The sequence below is a fragment of the Scyliorhinus canicula genome, chromosome 6 (assembly GCF_902713615.1).
Source record: "Scyliorhinus canicula chromosome 6, sScyCan1.1, whole genome shotgun sequence".
NCBI classification, from domain to species: Eukaryota; Metazoa; Chordata; class Chondrichthyes; order Carcharhiniformes; family Scyliorhinidae; genus Scyliorhinus; species Scyliorhinus canicula.
In genome coordinates this window covers 132,474,677-132,497,766 of record NC_052151.1, presented here as the reverse complement: position 1 = coordinate 132,497,766, position 23,090 = coordinate 132,474,677, and the positions used below count along the sequence as shown (strand labels likewise).

The 23,090-nt window shown below is 48.4% G+C and overlaps 1 protein-coding gene across 3 annotated transcripts in view; it reads left to right on the top strand.

Annotated features, from left to right (window-relative positions):
- Positions 1 to 23,090, top strand: part of LOC119967506 (protein LYRIC-like) — a 191,755-nt gene that overhangs the window by 93,025 nt on the left and 75,640 nt on the right. The gene's annotated exons all lie outside the window — the stretch shown is intronic.

The window sequence follows — 23,090 nt, the reverse complement described above, 5'->3', positions numbered from 1 at the left end:
CAAGTCTCAGCCAATGACCACACCGAACTCTTAATATGAGATGCTTTTGTTGTGGGCATGCTGTCCTCTAAAATCCACCAACGACTGCTGGAAAACAACACGCTCGGGCTTAAAGAGGCATGGAAACTTGCGCACTCCCTAGATGTAGCCTCCTCAACGCCCAGGCCTACGTTCCCGACCGCGCAGTACCCGCATGGACAGGGTGGACCCCACCCGCGGCCGATTCCACAGCACCCCTAAATTCCCCACAAGCTTGTGTGCAGTGCGGCAGCCAGGAAACCCCGATGGGGGGGGGGGGGGGCCCGATGTTATTTTTTCGGGAAAAACAAACACCCCCGGCAACGCTGCCCAGCCCGATCTGCATTCTGCAACGGCTGCGGGAAGAAGGGGCACCTCGTGGCAGTATGTCAGGCCCAGTCGGCCGCTGCTGTCTCCACAGGCGAACCAGGTCCGCTCCCATTCCTCTCCTCACAAGCCATGTGTGATTCATGGGGGCAGCCATCTTGGATGACGTCTCAGGACCCCGACTCGGATGGCCGTGTATCGCCCGACTGATCTCTCAGGTTCTGCCACAACTTGCGTCAGTGACACTGGACCAGTCTCGGCCCCGAACGCTTTCAACCGCTACGACGTCGATACTCATCAACGGGCACAAGACATCCTGCTTGATCGACTTTGGGAGCACGGAGAGCTTCATCCATCCCAATACGGTAAGACACTGCTCCCTCGCTGTATACCCGATTAAACAAAAGATCTCCCTGGCCTCCGGGTCCCACTCTGTGGAGATCCGGGGGTACTGCATAGCCAATCTCACGGTCCAGAGCGTGGAGTTCAATAACTTCCGACTCTATGTCCTCCCCCATCTCTGCGCTGCCATACTCCAGGGACTGGACTTTCAGTGTAACCTGCAAAGTTTAATGTTCAAATTCGGCGGCCCCACCCCCCCTCACTGTCTGCGGCCTCGCGACCCTCAAGGTCGACCCGCCTTCCCTGTTTGCAAACCTTACCCCCATTACAAACCCGTCGCCACCAGGAGCAGACGGTACAGTGCCCAGAACCGGACCTTCATTCGGTCAGAAGTCCAATGGTTCCCAAAAGAAGGCATTATCGAGGCCAGGAACAGCCCCAGGAGAGCTCACGTGGTGGCTGTAAAGACCGGGGAGAAGCATAGGATGGTCATAGACTACAGTCAGACCATCAACAGGTATACGCAGCTCGGCACGTACCCTCTCCCCCGCATATCTGAAATGGTCAACCAGACAGCGCAATACAAGGTTTTCTCCACAGTAGACCGTAACTCTGCCTACCACCAGCTCCCCATTCGCCCGGACGACCGCAAGTACACTGCATTCGAAGCAGATGGGCGGCTCTATCACTTTCTAAGGGTTCCCTTTGGTGTCACAAATGGGGTCTCAGTCTTCCAACGGGAGATGTACCAAATGGTTGACCGGTACGGTCTGAGGCCACGTTCCCGTACCTCGACACTGTCACCATCTGTGGCCACGACCAGCAGGACCACGACACCAACCTCAGCAAATTCTTCCATACCGCAATAATCCTTAACTTAACCTATTACAAGGACAATGCATGTTTAGCACCGACCGCCTAGCCATCCTCAGCTACGTAGTGCATGATGGAGTCATAAGCCCAAATCCTGAACGCATGCGCCTCCTGATGGAGTTTCCCCTCCCCCACTGCCCCAATGCTCTGAAACGTTGCCTGGGCTTCTTTTCTTATTATGCCCAGTGGGTCCCCAATTATTCAGACAAGGCCCGGCCACTAATCCAGTCCATGGTTTTTCCCCTATCGGCAGAGGCCCGCCAGGCTTTCAGTCGCATCAAAGCAGACATCGCCAGGGCGACGATGCATGCAATCGATTAGTTCCTCCCCTTCCAGTTCGAGAGCTACGCATCAGACATAGCTCTGGCTGCCACCCTCAATCAGGCGGGCAGATCCATGGCCTTCTTTTAACGCACCCTCCACGCCTCAGAAATCTGCCATTCCTCCGTCGAGAAGGCCGTCCTACTGGCCCTAGGGTCCAAGAATCTCCCAGTGTCCCGATGACAGGTGGTCCTCCCCGATGCACTTCACTCCATCCGATCATTACTGTGCACTACTACCAACGAAACACCTCATGAACGTCTCCTTGCCTTTCCTAGGAAGTCCTCCTCGGGGACCTCGCTCCCAACATGGCTGGCAGCCCCCGGAGCCGTCCTACTCCGCAAACACGTACGGGCCCACAAGTCGGACCCACTGGTTGAGAGGGTACATCTCCTCCATGCTGTCCCCCACTGGATCCCCACCCTCACCTCCCCCACGAACCCCAACCATTTTTTCACCGGCGCACACCACTGCAGCCTCCTTCCCACTGGCCCCATCCGGATGCGATGAAGCTGAAGATGACACGCACCTAGAGCCACGGATGCCCGAGCCTATGCCAGCATCACTGCTGGGACTGCGACGATTGCAGAGGACGACCAGGTCCCCCGACCGGCTAATAGTTTCATTGTAAAATTAACTTGTAAATAATTGTCTGTAAATATGTGTATTGCATGTAAAGGCACCGAAGGTACCGCTCTCACCTCTACCACTGTAAAAGCAAGGCCACCACCCCCGCCGGACTTTTTTTTAAACAGGGGGTGAATGTGGTAGGCTTTTTAGTGATATCGCGGTACCTAGGTGGGATGTACCTTCTTCTGTGGTATGAGTGATAGAACCTGCCTACTGGTTCCGCCCAGCAGGCGGAGCATAAGAGTGTGTGTTTCACCCACAGCAGTCATTCTGTACCGGAGCTGCTGGGGTAACTACTTGTTCCTTAAAGCCTTCAATTGGACTACAATCTCACTTCAGTAGTGATTGATCGTGCATCATAGCATAGTGGTTAGCATTGTTGCTTCACAGTGTCAGGGACTCGGGTTTGATTCCCGGCACACTGTCACCGTGTCTGCGTGGGTTTCCTCCTGGTACTCCGGTTTCCTCCTACAAGTCCCAAAAGATGTGCTTGTTAGGTGAATTGGACATTGCGAATTCTCCCACAGTGAACCGGAACAGGCGCTGGAGTTTGGCGACTCGGGGATTTTCACAGTAACTTCATTGCAGTGTAATGTAAGCCTACGTGTGCCACTAATTAAGATTATTATTCTAAAATTTCAGCGGTAATCTCCCGGTTAGGCTGCACCTCTGCACCTTTGCTGGATCTTCTGCCAAAGTTATCGCCCATGATTGGGAGAACCCACGCAGAAACCCAACCCCTTAATAGTATTTTAGTTTTCAAGCTGCCCATGTCGCCTTTCCTTTATAAATTATTTTTACTCCTTCTGCAGCTTCCAAAGTGGGAAGATGACCTGCTCATGGAGTGCCAGATGTGCTGATTTATCTTGTTCACTAGGCGCCTCCTAGGTTGACTGCATTTCCTTTCCCTTTGTAGAAGACCATTGACTTCCGTTTTACTTATCTTTTTACCTGTAATAACATTCTTAAGTCCAGGGTTCTTCCCTCACCACACAAACCACAATCAATTTGTCTAGTGAATTGAAAAAGGCCTTGGGGATGTAGATCGGGATTGATCTAAAAAAGAAGAGGAACCTGGGCAGTACATTACTTTGATCGTCTGCACTCTCGCAGGGAGAGTGGAGAGTTCCATCTTTGCAGGTCCTTTTTAATTTTCTCCATCAGGTTGGTCAGGTTCCACTTGTGGATCCCTGTCCAGTCGTGAGCGATTTGGATCTCCAGGTAGCGGAATTTATGATGGGCCATTTTAAATGGCAACCCCTCCAACTCAGCCCCTCCCCCTTGCGGGTCCACCGGGAAGATCACGCTTTTGCTCAGGTAACATTTGTAGCCCGAGCAGGCTCCAAACTCTCTCAGGGGTGCTGTGAGTCCTTCCATGCTGCTTCGCAGGTCCGAGATGTTGAGGAGCAGGTCACCACATAGAGCGAGACTTTATGCTCTCTGTCTCCTTCCAGTTTTTTGCCATCTTAAGCGCGATTGCCAGTGGTTCGATCACCAGGACAAACAACAGCGGGAAAAATGGGCATCCCTGCCTTATGCCTCTGTGCAACTGGACATATTTAGAGCTGGTGGTATTTGTTTGTACGCTCGCTGTGGGTGCTATAGGAGTTTCACCCAGGAGGCGAACCCTGTTCCAAGCCCAAACCGCTCCAGTAACTTGAGGAGGTATTTCCATTCAACTCTGTCAAAGGCCTTTTCTACATCCAGGGAGACGATCACCTCAGGTGTTTTCTTCCCAAATGGGATCATGATCACATTCAGCAGGCGTTTGATGTTCGAAGTTAGCTGTCTACCCTTTACAAAGCTCAACGCAAACTGGAGGAACAACATCTCATCTTCCGGTTAGGCCGCTACAGCCTTCCGGTCTCATCATCAAATTCAACAACTTCAGATGATTAGCTCTACCCCACCTCGACCCATTTGATTTCATTTCAACTGTCTCTTAAAATGTATTTCTTTCTTGTCTTTCTTAATATATATTAACCCTGTTTTGTTACCTGTAGAGATGGTAACTCAGTTACAGTAGACACTCTGGAAAGAAGGCTAGAAGTCGTCCAGAAGTTTGATGGAAGGTTTATTGAGCAACACAACTTAACTTCATTCATTACCAGCCTCCCCGGACAGGCGCCGGAATGTGGCGACTAGGGGCTTTTCACAGTAACTTCATTGAAGCCTACTCGTGACAATAAGCGATTTTCATTTTTTTCATTTTTCAAATAACTGCGTGAGCTCTTACTTAAAGAAATGCACTTGTAAATGAGGTTACAACTTTTCTATGCTCTGCAACTAGGCCTGACCACACTAGCAGCCCTGAGCTAAATTTCCGTTCCTGTTCCCCTCACAGTCACATCAGCCAAAGTGAGGGGGAGGGCCGTCGGCGTCACTTTTATACATGCTCATGCTGGTCGTCTTTCCATTATCCATCAGCCCCTTCTGTACACACTCAAGTAAGGATCACTACATCCCCCTTTTTCACTTTTGTTTTCATAGTTGCAGAGTTGTAACTAAAAACAAAATTCAAACACAGTTAGTTTCATGCACAAAAACAGAGCAGAGCAATGATTGTATCAGTCCATGCTCACAAGTTCAGACGGTTGGGTGCACGTCTGATCCGGGTAAACCTCCTGAGTGGGCATGGAGATCCAGAGTCTTTTATGTTCATTCGGGCACCCACTACTGGAGTCCCAGGATGTCGCATGATAAGAGTCCTGCAGATCTAATGTTGAAATGCAGGTTGACGAGGAATAACCTTTAGCAGGATCTCGGCGATTGCGTCGAAACAGTATTCCATCATCAGACTTCACAACGTAACATCGTGGCGATACTTGGCGGAGAACCATCGCCATGTTAGACCAACCCCCAGCCGGGTGTCGCAACCTCACTGTGTCGTTGATTGCTAACGGATGCAGTACTTTTGCCTGCCGGTCATAGTGCTGCTTTTGTACCTGACGTTGGTGACGCATCTTGTCCAGGACTGGCGAGTGATCGGGATTAGTGAAGTGTAATGCCGATAGTGTTGTCCGCACATCTCGATTGAAGAGCATTTGAGCCGGTGACAGCCCAGAGCTCAAAGGCGACGAACGGTATGACAATAGGGCCAAGTGTATGTCGGACTTTGAGTCAGCAGCCTTGCTGATTAGTTGCTTAAGAATGTGACACCTTTCTCCACCCTGCCATTCGATGGAGGAAAGTGTGAACTCGACGTAACATGCTTGAAGTTGTACTGTTTTGCGAATTCCAACCATTCCCAGCTGGCAAAGCAAGGACCATTGTCGGACATGACCGTCTGTGGGATGCCATGCCTGGAGAAGGTTTCCTTGCAGGCTTTGATAACTGACGCCGATGTTAGGTCCGGGAGTTTCAGTACTTCCGGAAAGTTGGAGTAATAATCGATGAGAAGAACATAGTTACGACCCATGGAGTGAAACAAGTCTATGCTAACTTTGCCCCACGGTGACGTAGCCATCTCATGCTGCTGCAGTGGCTCCTTGCATTGTGCCGGTCGATGTCTTTGACACGTGTCACATGTGAGCACCATGTTTGTTATGTCCTCATTTATCCCAGGCCAATACACGGATTGCCGAGCTCTCCTTTTGCACTTTTCGGCATGTCCGCCCGGAGCGCCAGTGGAATGACGATTCTGTCATTCCGCAGTATGGTGCCATCCACCATGGACAGTTCAGTTTGGACGTTTTGGAACTGTGGACACCGCCCTCTTGGCCAGCCATGCTGAAGGTTGTGCATGACTTGAAGCAGGGTGGCATCTTCTCGTGTCGCCTGACGACTTTGCTGCAGCCTCTTCATCTTGCTGTGATTCATCTTGGTGACGTGTGTCCAGTCAAACTCCGTGTCCTTCCTTAATACTTGCCTTAACGCCGTCGTCCGTGCTGCTAGGTTTGATATGAACTTTCCTAGGCAGTTGATGAATCCCAGGAACCTGAGCACTGCTTTCTTGTCACGTGGTCGCTGCATGCTCTGAATTGCTGCGATCTTCTCAGCGTCCGGCTTCACCCCATGCTCTGATATTGTGTCACCCAGGAAGGTCAGAGAGGAACGTGCAAAGGTGCACTTGGCTTGGTTGAGCTTTAGCCCAAAATGGTGGATTCTTTGGGAGACTTGTTTTAACCTCGCAATGTGGTCTTCCTCTGTCGTTGACCATATTATGATGTCATCAACATATACATGGACTCCTTCAATGCCTTCTGTCGTCTGCTCCATTATTCGGTGAAATATTTCGGATGCAGATATAATCCCGAAGGGCATCCGATTATAACAGTACCGTCCAAACAGTGTGTTGAAGGTGCACAGCAGTTGGCTGGAATCATCGAACTGCATTTGCCAGAAGCCCTGTGAGGCATCAAGTTTGGTGAATATGCGAGCTTGTGCCATTTCGCTCATTATCTCCTCTCGCTTGGGGATAGGGTAGTGTTCCCTGCAAATGTTTTTGTTCAAATCCTTGGGATCTAAACAGATTCTGAGTTCACCAGACGGCTTCTTAACACACACCAACGAGCTGACCCAGTCAGTCGGCTGTGTGACTTGTGATATGATGCCTTGAGATTGGAGGCATTAGAGTTCTGTTTTTAGCTTGTCCCGCAACAGAGCTGGTACCCTTCCTGGTGGATGAATGACCGGTATTGCATCCTCTTTGAGCAGGCTTCTTTCTTTGTAAGGCAACGTACCCATGCCAGAGAAGATGTCGGGATACTCACTGAGAAGCAGCTGTATGTCATCGGCCAGTCGTGATGAGTCGGCCGTGTGCACGAAAATCCTTTGTATCAGCCGCAAATCCTTGCAGGCTTGAGCACCTAATAGTGAAGTTCTTTTGTCGTCCACGATCTCGAAACGTAGTTGTTTTGTGACTGTCTTGTTGACTACTTGTAGGTGGCAGGATCCCCTCGAGGTGATCTGGTTCCCATTGTAATCTGTTAACTTGCATGCAGCAGGTAACATTTCGTGTGTCCCTGGGATGGATGCGAGATCTTTGCTTGTCATCAAGTTTGTGGATGCTTCTGTGTCCAGCTTGAACGTAATTGGGGAGTTGTTCACTTGCACCGTGGCACTCCATCTGCTTGTGGATTTAACGGTATACACGTATCGAGGCTGTGTGGTCAGCTCATGTGCTTCCGCTGTGGCATTTATGATTCCAACGCCGTATGTGTTCTCCCAGGAGTGGAACTCTTCGTGGTCGGAAAAATTTTCTTCGGGTGTCCGAGTGTCCATTGCATCTACTGTGCGTACCTTAAAGTTTCCATGCCTTTGCATCGGAGAGTAGTATTTGGCTGTGGACTGACACTGGGAGGCAAAATGATTCACTTAGAGCATTTTAGACACCTTTTCCCTTGTGCAGGACATTTCCCTTTTAAATGGGCGGCGCCACAGCTGTAACACATCATGATGTCCGTGACGTCACGAGCTGGCAGCATTCACGCATGCGCAGCGCGCTCTTCTGACTGGGGCTGGTATTGTGCGTACTGCGCATGCGCGTACTGGGTCCTTCCCGGATCGCGTCTGTCCTGATTGCGCGCATGCGCAGACGTGCCATTATGGGCGCCAGCCACCGGAAAAGAAGGCCTGTGAGGAGAGGCCACCATTCTTATGTCTGCCTCGTGGCGGATCTTCTCCATGTACTTTTTTTCAACAAACTCCAGGTACTGCTGCTCTTGCAGTAAGCATTTTGCTATTGTGGTTTTTAGTGTTAAATCATTTTGCTGCATTAATGATTCCCTTAAGTTTTCATCGGAAAGACCATAGATTAATTGATCCCTGATGATTGAGTCTGTTACATCAGCATAGTTGCAGCCTTGTGCTAGCAAGCGGAGATCTGTGACAAAATTGGAGATAGTCTCCCCGTTTGTTTGGAATCTGTTACACAGGTGAAATCGTTCCATGATTTAATTTGATTGTGATTTACAGTGGTCATCAAATTTTGCCATTATCACTTGATATACGTAAACGAGTTATAAATGTCTACCACCTGCCGGCCTGCCGTTGAGAGTAATAGTCCAATCTTTCTCTCGTCGGTGGCTGCATTTAGGTCCATAGCTGCCATGTATATCTGAAGCTGCTGTTTATACATTTTCCAATTACTATTTAAATTACCGGTAGTTTTCAGCATCTCTGGAAGTAGCGTGTGATCCATTGCTTCAGTAGGTTGTTTGGAATCAAATGCTGCAAAGTCTTCCACAGTCGAGCAACCGGCCCGTTGCTTTTGCTGGTTGCTTTGGTTCTTTCTGGTCTCTAACCTAATCAATCTAGTGCTGTTCAAATAAAGCCACTCCTGTACCATGTTTTGTTACCTGTGGAGATGGTAACTCAGTTACAGTAGATGCTCTTGAAAGAAGGCTAGAAGTCATCCAGAAGTTTGATGGTAGGTTTATTGAGCAACACAACTTAAATAACTGCGTGAGCTCTTACTTAAAGAACTGCACTTGTAAATGAGGTTACAACTTTTCTATGCCACATCAGCCCCTTCTGTACACACTCAAGTAAGGATCACTACAAACCTCACCCCCAATCTTATCCACCTTTCCTTACCCCTTCTCCCCTTTGCTTCCCCTTCCCCTCCCCCACATCTCCATCTGTGACAGTTTAGCCTCTGATGTTAGTTTCTCTGCTGTTTGGTCTCTCACATCTTTTGTTCTCTCTGGGGACTGCAATTGGCACTTTTTTCCCTTGGTTTCTGTATCTATTGGCACCCCGTTTCATAGTACATAGAGTGCAGAAGGAGGCCATTCGGTCCATCGAGTCTGCACCGATCCACTTAAGCCCTCGCTTCCACTCTATCCCCGTAACCCAATAACCCCTCCTAACCTTTTTGGTCACTAAGGGCAATTTATCACGGCCAATCCACCCAACCTGCACGTCTTTGGACTGTGGGAGGAAACCGCAGCACCCGGAGGGAACCCATGCAGACACGGGGAGAACGTGCAGACTCCGCACAGACAGTGACCCAGTGGGGAATTGTACCTGGGACCCTGGCGCTGTGAAGCTACAGTGCTATCCACTTGTGCTACCGTGCTGCCCTGGTTTCTGTGGCTATGACTCATCTTTCATTCTCACTCCATAGTATAACCCTAATTCCCCACTTTCTCTGTCTGTTTGCTTTGACAGAGTCATTGGACTCAAAACGTTAGCTCTTTTCTCTCCCTACAGATGCTGCCAGACATGCTGAGATTTTCCAGCATTTTCTCTTTCGTTTCAGATTCCAGCATCCGCAGTAATTTGCTTTTACCCTTGTCAAAGTCCGTCTGGTCTTCTGCTATCACCTCTGATATGCAGTCCTCCAGCCTCTTGGCTAGGATCTTGGCCAGTATTTTCGTATCTGCGTTTAGCAGCGAGATGGGTCTGTAGGAACTGCATTCTGTTGGGTGTTTGTCTTTTTTTGAGATATCAGCGAGATTGAGGCTTGTGCTAGTCCCTCGCCACTGAATCTGAACGTCTCCCATAGGTGCGGCGGAGCCAGTGCTATCGCAAATGTTTTGTAGACGTCCACCGGGAAACCATCCGGTCCCGGCGCCTTCCCCACCTCCATGGTGATGATACTCTCCACGGTTTCTTCCAGTTCTAACGGTGCTTTCAGGCTCCGTCTCCTATCCTCCCCCATGACTGACATGTCCAATTCATCGAGGAACTGCTTCATCCTCAAGTCCCCTGCTGTTGGCTCGGAGGTACAGCTTCCGCTAGAAGGTCTCGAATTCCTCATTGACCTTATCCGACTCCTCTACTAAGTAGCCTTTGCTGTCCCTAATCTGGGCTAATTCCTCTGTGGCTGCCTTTGTCTTCATGTTCGTACAGGGTCCTCCGTGCCTGGCAGAGTTGGTGCACTGCCTTCCTTGTGGAGAGCATGTCAAGGTTCATCTGTAGCTTTTTCCTCTCTGCCAGGGGAGGGGCCTCGGAGTATTGCCGGTCTACCTCCGGTATGGGGTTGACTAGCTGTTGCCTAGCACCCTCTCTTCCCTGTCTCTTCGTGCTTTGTAAGTACTAATCTCACCCCTGATCACAGCCTTCAGTGCCTCCCAGAATGTGGAGGGCGAGACTTCCCCATTCTGGTTTTTAGTCGTCTAAGGGCAGCAAGGTGGCACAGTGGTTAGCACTGCTGCCTACAGCGCAAAGGACCCAGGTTCGATCCCAGCCCGGGTCACTGTCTCTGTGGAGTTTTCACATTCTCCCCGTGCCTGCACGGGTCTTGCCCGCACAACCCAAAGGTGTGCAGGTTAGGTGCATAGGCCACACTAAATTGCCCCTTAATTGGGGAAAAAAATAATTGGGTATTCTTTTTTTAAAAAATTTATACTTGTCTATGGCCAGTGGTATTTTCTCGCAGAAAGTCTTGAGGGCCAGGAGGGCTGAATCCAAGCTCCATGGGGGGATGTTGCGCATGGCCCATCTCCAGTCTCACATCCATATAATGTGGAGCAGTAGTCAGAGATTACAATTGTGGAATATTCCGTTCTTAATAGCCCTGGAAGCACCTATTTCCCCACTACAAAGAAGTTGATCAGTGAATAGATATGTGTACTGGGGAGAAGAAGGAGCTCCTTTTCCCCTGGGTGGGCGAACTGCCATGGGTCCACTGGCCCCATCTGCTCCATGAATGTGCCAAGTTCGTTTGCCATGTTGGAGGTCTTTCCCATTTTGAGGTTCAACCTGACCGTTCCTGGGTCCTGTAGACAGTTAAAGTCTCCCCTCATGATCAGTCAGTGTGTGCCTATGTCTGGGATTTCCGCTATGGTCTTCTTTATAAACTCCGTGTTGTCCCAGTTAGGAGCGTGCACTTCAACTACCGGTGCCCCGTCCAGGACACCGCTGACCATGAAGTACCGTCCACCATAACCATTCTCGTCGCCATGAATGCCATCCTCTTATTTAATAGGAATGGTAGGTCTGTCCCACCCAGCCCTTCCTTACCTGCAGTCGATCCTTCTCACTCAGGTGTGTCTCTTAGAGGAAAACTCTGTCGCCTTTCATACTTTTCAGATGAGCGATGACTCACTGGGTCTTTACGTCCCCTGACGTTCCAGGTGACTAATCTGATGGGGGTTTTTTGTCTCCGTGCTCCTGCGGGATCAACCATACTCCCTGCACTCTGGGATTTCCCTTTGTTAGGGGCCGTCCAAGATGACCGTGGGCACTGTTCTCCTCATGAGACCGGGCCCCTGCACTCTGGGGTTTCCCTTAGTCCAGGGGACACCCAACATCGCCGCCAACTGTGAGGAAGCCATGTGGGTGAACCATTGCACTCTGGGGTTTCCCTTTGTTCAGGGAGCTTCCAAAGTGGTTGCTTGCAGTGCCATTTTATTCCAAGTCGCCATGTATGGTCTGTTGTAGCCAGCCTAATGTCCTCAATCCTTCTTTATCCGTATTTCCCTTGTGATGTTTTCTTCTCCCTCCCCTGGCGTCTTGCTCCCTGCCAGGCCCTTTCCCCCTTGCGGGAGATGCACTGCGGTCTCTCTCTTCTGCACGCTTCCCGGTGCTAGCTACGCCACTAGTGAGGTGGCCCCCTCCTGGGGCTAGTTTGCATCCTCCCGTCACCTGTTCCCTAAGCTTCTTGTCCGCCATTCTCCTTACTTTCGTCTACGCTTTGCTGCACTCGTTCCTACCTTCCTCTCTTTCCTCTTTCGTTCCTCGAACGAGGCAGTACAATCTCTCGCAAAGTGGTTGATGTGGTGGTGGTGGTTCACAGTTGGCAGTTCAGAAAGTAGAAAGTAAACATTTAAGAGTCTCTTCCTGTGGACTCCTCATCGCTGCCCCTGCTGCCGCTTCTCTAGTCCGTTCTCCGAGACAAACCTGTCCGCATCAGCAGGGGCCATGAAGAAATGCACCCTGCTATGGAATGTGACCTAGAGTGTGGCTGGGTGCAGCATCCCAAACTTTACACCGTTTTTGTACAGCGCGGCCTTCGCCCTATTAAATTCTGCCTGGTGATTGGCCAGGCCAGCTCCAGTGTCCTGGTAAATCTGAATCCGGCGGCTTTCCCAGTTGCAGTTTGTGGTTTGTCTCGCCCAGCGCAGGGTTCGTTCCCGGTCCTGGGACAGGTGCATTTTGGCGATTATCGCCCTCAGCTGTTCCCTGGCTTTGGGAAAAACAACCTGTGTGCTTTGTCAATTTCTGGTGGCCTGAGGAAGCTGTCATTACCCATCAGGTTTCCCAGCATTTGCGCCTCATAGTCAGCGGGGTTCCTACCTTCGATCTGCTCCGGCAGGCCCACAATTCGTAATTTTTGACGCCTTGACCGGTTCTCCTGGTCTTCAATTTCCCCCTTCAAATTCCCCTGTGTCACGACCAGCATTGCCACCTCCTTCTCCTGGGTAACGATCCGGTCGTCCTGGTCTTGCAGCTTTTTCCAGCTATTTGATCATTTTCTCCTGGGCTTCCAGTCGCCTCTCTGCCTTGTCTCGGCCCACCTGCATGGTCACCAGAGCTTCAGCAACCGCACCCTTCACCACAGCTTGGATGCCCGACTTTGTCTCTTCCCGATGTTCTCTCAATTCTCTTGAGGGAAACATCCTCCACCCATCCCCTGGTTGGGGGGGGGGGGGGGGGGGGGGGCTCCTTGCGTGGCGGGCCAGTCCTTCTCGCTCTGACAAGGCCTGAGTTTCGCCACCTCGTGAGTCGGTCGGCTCGGTCATTTGTTTGTCCAGGCTTTTTCCACTCTTGGTTTCCACACGTCCGCTGGAATAGCTGCTATTTGGCATTTGTTCCTTTTGTTGCGTTGTGGTGGTGATGTGGGAATGTATTTTTGGTGTCCGGGCTTTTTCGGGTGAAAAGAGCCTGGGCTGGATTCTCTGCTGTCGAGATTCTCGGTTACATTGGCTGCGCAGCCATGCCCGGGGATTTAGCAACGGCGTGGGGCCGCCCAAATGGGAAATCCCATTGGCCGTCTGACGGGAGGGGAATCCCGCGGCTGGCAGTGGCGCGACGCACCAGAAAACCGCTGCGGCGGGACGGAGAATCCTGCCCATATTTTTCAGGTTCGTGGGAGGAGAGCCACCTGATATGCGACTTCACAGCACATCCCCATCACCTGAAGTCCTCAAAAGCAAATAATAATAATAATGGAGATTTTACTTAATTGCCAGTGTACTAATATTTCACATTCTGAAATTAAAACTGAGCCACATCTTTTTTTTAAATAATCTTTATTGTCACAAGTCGGCTTACATTAACACTGCAATGAAATTACTGTGAAAAGCCCCGAGTCGCCACACTCAGACGCCTGTTCGGGTACACGGAGGGAGAATTCAGAATGTGCAAATTACCAAACAGCATGGGCGCGATTCTCCGCTCCCCACGCCAGGTGGGAGAATCGTGGGAGGGCCGGGCGAATCACGACACGCTGCCCTGGCACCCCCCGCGATTCTCCCACCACCCCCAAAACGCGACACGCCGCTCAGAGAATCGCCGAGCGGCGTGACGAACCCGACCGGTTCACACCGGCGCCAACCACACCTGGTCGCTGCCGGCGTGAACATCGTGCGACCGGTAAGTGTGGGGCCTGTGGGGGGGGGGGCGGAGGGAGGATCGAGGACCACGGGCGTGCTCATGAGGTGACTGGCCCACGATCGGTGCCCACCGATCGTCGGGCCGGCGTCTCTAAGAGACGCACTCTTTTCCCTCCGCTGCCCAGCAAGATCAAGCCACCATGTCTTGCGGGGCAGCGGAGGGGATGACGGCAACCGCGCATGCACGGGTTGGAGCCGGCCAACCTGCGCATGTGCGGCTGACATCACATTGGCACCGCTGGCCGCGTCATTCTCGGCGCGCCCCTTTGACGCAAGCGTCAAGACCGGCGCCCAAGATTCGCGCACCGCCGCTCCTAGCCCTCCCCCCCTCGGGGGGGGGGGGGGAGATAGGGGGCGAGGAGCGGCCTCCGACGCCAGAGTGAAACACTCCGGGTTTCACTCCGCCGTCGGCTGTTTCTCTCCGTTTATCGCGCCCCATGTCTTTTGGGACCTGTGGGAGGAAACCGGAGCAACGGAGGAAACCCACGCAGACACGGGGAGGACGTGCAGACTCTGCACAGACAGTGACCCAGCCGGGAATCGAACCTGGGACCCTGGCGCTGTGAAGCAACAGTGATAACCATTGTGCTACCGTGCCGCCCTGACATGTGTTGGTTCAGCCTCAAGGCAGCAATCTCATCTTTATTTTTCCCCTATATCTTTTAATAATATACAAAATTTACGAGGTGCATGTTCATTTAAAATTTTCACAGCTACAACTTATTTCCAGCTAAACAGTGGAAACACTGAAACCAAATTGTCTTCATTTCTACCTCAAGTTCTGTACCTAGGAGAACATGTGAATGTTCCATTGTAGAGTGTTTTCAAGGTTTTGATAGATGGAATGTTGGTCTCTCAGGAAATTGAAGGCTATGGGAAACGGATGGAAAAGTAGAGTTGAGGCTAAAGGTGAGCCATGATCATATTGAATGATAGAGCAGGCTCGAGGGGCCAGATGGTCTTCTCCTACTCCTATTTCTTACGTTCTGTACCCTTGCCAAAATTGACAGTGATTCTATCTCCCCTCCTAAAGTCACCATCTCAGGTTGAACCTATTTAACCCCAAGATGAGCTTCCAATCCCTTGACCTCCTTTTTCACAAAGGCTATCTACTTCAGCTTCAAACATAATCTTTAATGTCACATGGCTTACATTAACACTGCAATGATGTTACTGTGAAAGTTCCCTAGTCGCCACTCTCTGGCACCTGTTCGGGTACACATAGGGAGAATTCAGAATGTCCAATTCACCTAACAGCACGTCTTTCAGGACATGTGGGAGGAAATCAGCCCCTGGAGGAAACCCACGCAGGCAAGGGGAGAACATACAGACTCCGCGTAGACAGTGACCCAAGCCGGGAATCGAACCTAGGACCCTGCCGCTGTGAAGCAATAGTGTTAACCTCTGTGCTACCATGAGTCCTCCTAGCTCACCACTAATGTCCTTGCCGACCTGCATTGGCTGCTACACCCCCAGTGCCTTAAATTTTAAATGAACGTGCATGTTTTAAAATCCCTTTCTGGTGATGCTCCTCTCTATCTCTGTAACATCCTCCAGCGCTACAATCCCTAATCCCTGCCCACCACTGAACTCTGCATCCCCGGTTTCCGTGCAGTTTACCAGTGTACGCCCCACTGTGTGGCCTTTCATCTGTCCCTCCTGCATGCTTTGGAGTTTGCCACCATCCCTTTCTGCCTCTCCACCTACTTATGAATCGTTAAGGCCTTTCTTAAAACTCATCTTCCTGACTTTCCATTAAGTGCATCTGTGCTGGTCTCATCCTACATCCGTCATGACTCTGAGAACACTTTTGAGATGTTCTTCTGTATTGAAGGTATGATATAAATGTGAGTCTGGTAAATGAAGGACACTGATTTTGCTCTAAGCTATGTTTCTGATGGCAAGACAGGCATACTAGCAGAACCAGATTTCAACCCTGTAGCTTCATAAACATCTGTTTGCCTGAAATAACCTTGTAGGAACCAGCTACTATCATTACTACAGTGCAACCGGAAGCAAAATGAAACATTCCTTCCTCATAATCAAAAATGTGTTTTTTGGTGACCGAAATATAACCTGAATACACTTTTGGAATGAGAGTCCCTAGCTAGAAAGCAATAGGTTGGAATTCGATGCAGTGGGCACACATTTTAGTGTGAGATTCAATTAAGTTACTAAATCGTTAGAAATGTCAAACATCTTTAGAAAGTTTTTTGGATTAAAAACAAAAGCCATGCTTGAGAAATAAATTGTTTTGGATATTTTTCAGATTGAGTCGGGTATTTTGGAGTCTGTCGTGTTAGACTAGATGTGGAGATGAAATCCTATAACTGAGACTGAGTTGGCTGATGATATTGTAATAAATAGCTACGGTTGTCATGTCCTGTATTCTGATCTGGATTGCGACTGATTGAAATAGAATCTTCTAATACAGGGGTGGGCAAACTTTTCCGTGCAAGGGCCGCATTCAGAAATTCACAATTCACAAAGGGCCGCATAGTATATTAAGTAAAATAATTACTTCACCCGGTTATGATTGTGGGCACCTCATATAGAACATAGAACAGTACAGCACAGAACAGGCCCTTCGGCCCTCGACGTTGTGCCAAGCAATGATCACCCTACTCAAGTCAACGTATCCACCCTATACCAGTAAGTAACCCAACAGCCCCCCCCACCCATTAACCTTTAAAAAAAAATTTAAAAAAAAAAAAAAAAAAAATTTTTAAAAAAAAATTTTTTTTTTTTTTTTTTAATGACTTGGTGGGCCGCAGAAATACTTTTGGCGGGCCGCATGCGGCCCGCGGGCCGTAGTTTGCCCACCCCTGTTCTAATACATGCAGTGTTTGCACTGTTCCACAAACAGTTACATCTAGAGGTCAACAGTTTGATATAAACAAAAGCAAAGGAAAGTGCCAGAGCTGGGAGTGAGCATGTTTTCTCTTTTTTTTATTTTTCAAATTAAGGGGCAATTTAGTGTGGCCAATCCACCTACCCTGCACATCTTTGGATTGTGGGGGTGAGGCCCATGCAGACACGGGAAGAATGTGCAAACTCCACATGGACAGTGACCCAGTGTCGGAACCCAGGTCCTCAGCGGCGTGAGGCTGCAGTGCTAACCACTGTGCCACCGTTCCATCCATGAGCATATTTTCTTTGAGTGCTGGATTAGTATAAAATGGCCACAAAAGAATCGATCAATAGATAGCAGAAAGTCAAACATTACTGTCAGGGTAAATACTTTTATTTAAAATTGGATAGCAGGAATCTGAAATAACGGAAATATAAGAGAGGTACAGCAAGTCTGTCAGTACCTGAAAGAAAAAGACCTTTTGACTGAGATTATTCATCAGAACAAAGAACAAAGAAATATTACAGTACAGGAACAGGCCCTTTGGCCCTCCAAGCCTACGCCGATCCAGACCCTCTATCTAAAACTGTTGCCTATTTTCTAAGGATCTGTATCCCTCTTCTCCCTGCCCATTCATGGATCTGTCTAGATACATCTTAAATGACGCTATCGTGCCCACCTCTACCACCTCCGCCGGCAATGCATTCCAGGCATCCACCACCCTCTGCGTAAAGAACTTTCCACGCATATATCCCCTAAACCTTTCCCCTCTCTCCTTGAACTCGTTACCGCGAGTAATTGAGTCCCCCACTCTGGGAAAAAGCTTCTTGCTATCCACCCTGTATATACCTCTCATGATTTTTAGACCTCAATGAGGTCCCCCCTGCAGCCTCCGTCTTTCTAACGAAAATAATCCTAATTTACTCAACCTCTCTTCATAGCTGGTGCCCTCCATACCAGGCAACATCCTGGTGAACCTCCTCTGCATCTTCTCCAAAGCATCCACATCCTTTTGGTAATGTGGCAACCAGAACTAGTATGCAGTATTCCAAATGTGGTCGAAACAAAGTCTTATACAACTGTAACATGACCTGCCAACTCTTGTACTCAATACCCCTTCCGATGAAGGAAAGCATGCCGTATGCCTTCTTGACCACTCTTATTGATCTGCGGAGCCACCTTCAGGGTACAATGGACCTGAACACCCAGATCTCTCTGTACATCAATTTTCCCCAGGACTCTTCCATTGACCACATAGTCCGCTCTTGAATTAGATCTTCCAAAATGCATCACCTCGCATTTGCCCGGATTGAACTCCATCTGCCCTTTCTCCGCCCAACTCTCCAATCTATCTATATTCTGCTGTATTCTCTGACAGTCCCCTTCACTATCTGCTTCTCCACCAATCTTAGTGTCATCTGCAAACCTGCTAATCAGACCATCTATACCTTCATCCAGATCATTTATGTATATCACAAACAGCAGTGGTCCCAGCATGGATCCCTGTGGAACACCACTGGTCACAGTTCTCCATTTTGCGAAACTCCCTTCCACTACTACTTTCTGTCTCCTGTTGCCCAGCCAGTTCTTTATCCATCTAGCTAGTACACCCTGGACCCCATGAGACTTCACTTTCTCTATCAGCCTACCATGGGGAACCTTATCAAATGCCTTACTGAAGTCCATGTATATGACATCTACAGCCCTTCCCTCATCAATCAACTTTGTCACTTCCTCAAAGAATTCTATTAAGTTGGTAAAACATGACCTTCCCTGCACAAAACCATGTTGCCTATCACTGATAAGTCCATTTCCTTCCAAATGGGAATAGATCCTATCCCTCAGTATCTTCTCCAGCAGCATCCCTACCACTGACGTCAGGCTCACCGGTCTATAATTACCTGGATTATCCGTGCTACCCTTCTTAAACAAAGGGACAACATTAGCAATTCTCCAGTCCTCCGGTATCTCACCCGTGTTCAAGGATGCTGCAAAATTATCTGTTAAGGCCCCAGTTATTTCCTCTCTCACTTCCCTCAGTAACCTGGGATAGATCCCATCCGGACCTTGGGACATGTCCACCTTAATGCCTTTTAGAATACCCAACACTTCCTCCCTCCTTATGCCGACTTGACCTAGAGCAATCAAACATCTATCCCTAACCTCAATATCCGTCATGTCCCTCTCCTCGGTGAATACCGATGCAAAGTACTCGTTAAGAACCTCACCCATTGTCTCTGACTCCACGCATAACTTTCCTCCTTTGTCCTTGAGTGGGCCAACCCTTTCTCTAGTTACCCTCTTGCTCCTTATATATGAATAAAAGGCTTTGGGATTTTCCCTTACCCTGTTTGCTAAAGATATTTCATGACCCCTTTTAGCCCTCTTGATTCCTCGTTTCAGATTAATCCTACATTCCCGATATTCTTCCAAAGCTTCGTCTGTCTTCAGTCGCCTAGACCTTATGTATGCTTCCTTTTTCCTCTTAGCTAGTCTCACATCAGCTATGATGTATACTTATCAGTTCAGATTGAATGGGTGAACCTTTGTAATCCAAAGCGTAGTCTGCCTTCCTCTTTCATACGTTGTTGACCATACTGCCATACTGTCTAAGAAGAAATGATCTAAGTGTGATACCAGTAACCACAACCCCAATTCCACATTCACCAACTATTCCTTCTGTCACTGACCATCACAACATCTGCTTGGTCAGAGTGTAAATATAAAAAAAACTTCAAAGTAAACATTCCAAACCATATTTAGAAATAAAATCATGCCATATTGCATACAAAGATAAGTCATGTACGTTGCCTAAGTGCCTCTCTTCCAAGTGCTGTTGCCTGACCTTGTGCTTCAATACAGCCTGTGGCCATTAAATTTCAGTCTGAAGGTGGCCTTATAGAATTACCTTCAGCTGTTCTGGACCAGAGAACTGCACCATCTCAGCATGGGTAACAGCGGTTTGGGCAAACAGGCAACAGCAAGGGCACGAGCAGAATGGTTGGGTAGGAGTATGAATGCTGTCTTCCTGAGAGGAGAGTGGGTTCATATTCCATGTAACCTCCCTGGCGAACTGTCTCGGCAATCCTTGTATTCTGTTGGAGGACAGAATGCTGGTCAGCTGTGACATCCTGCAGGTCATTTTACACAAAGCTATGATGGCATCAATCATCACAGCTGTCAGAAAGCTGACCTTTTATGACCCAAGCCTGATTTTCCATTGCAGTACATTGATGTTGGGCTGCTGCTGTCTGTGCTGTAATGGAAGCTGTGACATAGGATTAGACACTTTATGTTTGCGTCCACAAGTGTGCAAAAGGAGTTGGCCAGTGCTTCCATGCTGGAAAACATGGGCTCCAAAGCATTCCCAAAGCTCTCCGTCAGGCTGGTGCTGAACACTGCCATGCTCATTGAAAAAGACCAGAGGTTTTATTGCAGGTCTTTCAATGCACCAAGCTTATAATTGTGCATATTCTCAGCCTTCTTCCTCCAGTGAGCTGTCAGCTCCTCTCTCCTTATGACCTGCTACAGGTTACTCATGCCAGATGTCTTACCACATGCTGGACTAGTAATCCAGAGACCCAGGTTAATGCCTTGGCAAATAGTGAAATTTTTATTCAATTAAAGTCTGTAATTAAAAGTCTAATGATGACCATGAAACCATTATTGATTGTGGTTATAAACTCATCTGGTTCATCAATGTCTGCCCTACATGACCCAAGATCTACAGCAATGGGGTTGGTTGTTAAGTGCCCTCTGAAATGGAGTAGCAATAAAATTTAACATGCATTTGCAGTAGCCATAAAAAAATTGAAAGAGATTTAGAGACCAGACTTCAGTACTTCTTACAAAGCACCATTGTGACAGCTACAAAGATGGATGATGCAATTACAGTGGGGCAACGTATGGAGCAATAGGTAAAGTATAACAACTTCACATCTTTCCTCACTATGATATCAGAAATATGAAAGTAATGAATTTCATGTCCACACTAATATGTCACGGCTGTCAGCAAGGAATAAGAAATATTTGTGCTTGTGAAGCTGCTAATAATGCATTTGTAGAAATATTCATTTTATGCCATTGCAGCCTAGGGATGTCCTCTTTATACTTTAGTCTTACTATGAAATCTGCTTATTATTTGCTAAAGTGGTATGTAATGCAAGTCATTATTATGACCAACCAAAATACCTACCAACCAAAATACCTACAAAATACCTGCAAAAGAAAGAAACCCAACTGATAATGAATGGTCCCAACGGGGAACATCATGACAAAAGGCAAGCAACAATCCAACTTTTTTTCATAATCTTAATACCAAATGAATTTCCTCAAGTACTCACTTTTTTGAAAAGGAAACAAGTCCAACTTCCTTATCTTTCCTTAATGTTTAAATATTTTGATCCCCTCCTTTCCTCCCAAGAGCAATAATATTTCTACCATTATCAGGAAACTATCCAGTACTGTAGCCTCTGTTCTTTCCCTTTCAATCAAGTATTTTGTTTCTTTATCTGTAAAATGGTAGGACGAAAAGTAGAAAAGCAAAATCCTGGATATGCAAGAAAAATGAAATAAAATCAGAAAATGCTGGAAACACTCAACATGTTTTGCAGTATGTGTAAAAACAGAGACGGAGGCCTAGGTTTTCACCATGCCAGAGAGCCGCTTCATCGTAGCAAAATTGGCCGAAAGACTGATCCAGAAGTCCCTGCTTCAAACATAGTACCTACCTTTTGTGTGTGTGTGTGTGTGTGTGTGTGTGTGTGTGTGTTGGTGACTGGGGGGGGGGGGGCTGATAAAAATCAGCAGTTGCTCCCGTTCATGTGATCTTGATGTGAGAGGTACCTGAAATCTAATGTGTACATGTTAGACCTGGTAGAAGTAGCTTTGAACTTTGTGGATTAATTTGGATAGCCAGGGTAGACCTTTGGAGAGGTACAGTGATATTTTACAGATATTTGACTGAAGTCAAAATAAAAGGAAACAAAATATTTGATTGAAAGGAAAAGAACAGAGTGGTCCTGGGACACCTTTGGGGGGAGGTCGGGTGCCATTTGGGGATATCTAAATGTTGGTATGAATTTGCGTAGAAAGTGCACAAACTTATTGGAGCTATGAATCTCATTGGAATTGTGAAAAACAACTGTCAGCAATGTCAAGATGAACTGTCAAAGGGAGTTGCCAAAACATTTAAAGCTCGTGCCCTTTAACTCTTTGAAATAAAATGTCTGGAGTGTTAAAAATAATTGCTTGCTATTTCACTTTCTGTTGACATAAACCATGGTGATGGGGAGAAGATAATTGTTTGGCATGGAGCTATAAAATGTTTTGGAAGTGTGAAGAGGGACATAGGTTAGCATTGAAGGTATGAGAAACCGTGTCGGGGTTGGCAGAGGACATTAGGTGGCATGGATGGGGCATAGGGAGCGTGTGGGGAGGGTGAGGACTGGAGGGCTGTTTAATAGTTTTCGGTTTTTAAAAGTTAAACTCAAACACAGAGCTGGAGCACAAAGGTAAACCTCTGCACCCGGCATCCTCCTCACCCAACATCCTCCGCACTTATTCCAGGGTAGCCTGGCTTGGCTCCCAGTGTACCCTACCACCTTGGAACAACAATCTAAAGTTTGGTGAAACACTTTCTTGAAGTCAGATTTGGGGAGCTGCACATTCTCCCCACTCTGTACGCGACTGTGGGAGGATATCTTCATGCAGATATTGGGATTCACCTGAATAATGCCTGAGCTTGCCTCCGGAGTTCAGGATGGTGGCCACCCGCAGCCCTGGACCCTGGAACACCACAGCACCTGCAGGTGGACCTTCCAAATTAGGTGTCCTGGTGGGGGTCCATCGTCCAGCCTCAGACTGTACCACGAGATCCATCTTCGTTCTCAGGTGTTCATCTTACGATCTCAGAGTGCTCTCGGAGATCTATCTTCACTTTAAGGAGGTCCACCTTCTTACTTCAATAGTAGGTCAGTGATATTGAGCGCCTTTTCAATATGGCACCGGACATGATTGTGGACTATGTGCCAACCGGGCCTACCCTGCCACTGAATACGGTGTGAAACACATGGGGCATTATTAATTATGCTGGGGGCGAAGGATTTAGTGTGTTTTCCCGCTGACTGCTGCAGCCACATTCCTACACCTGCCACGGCACTTATCTCAAAATGGGAGAATTCCGCCCAATGTTGTCAGGGAAGTAGAGAATACACCCATTGAAG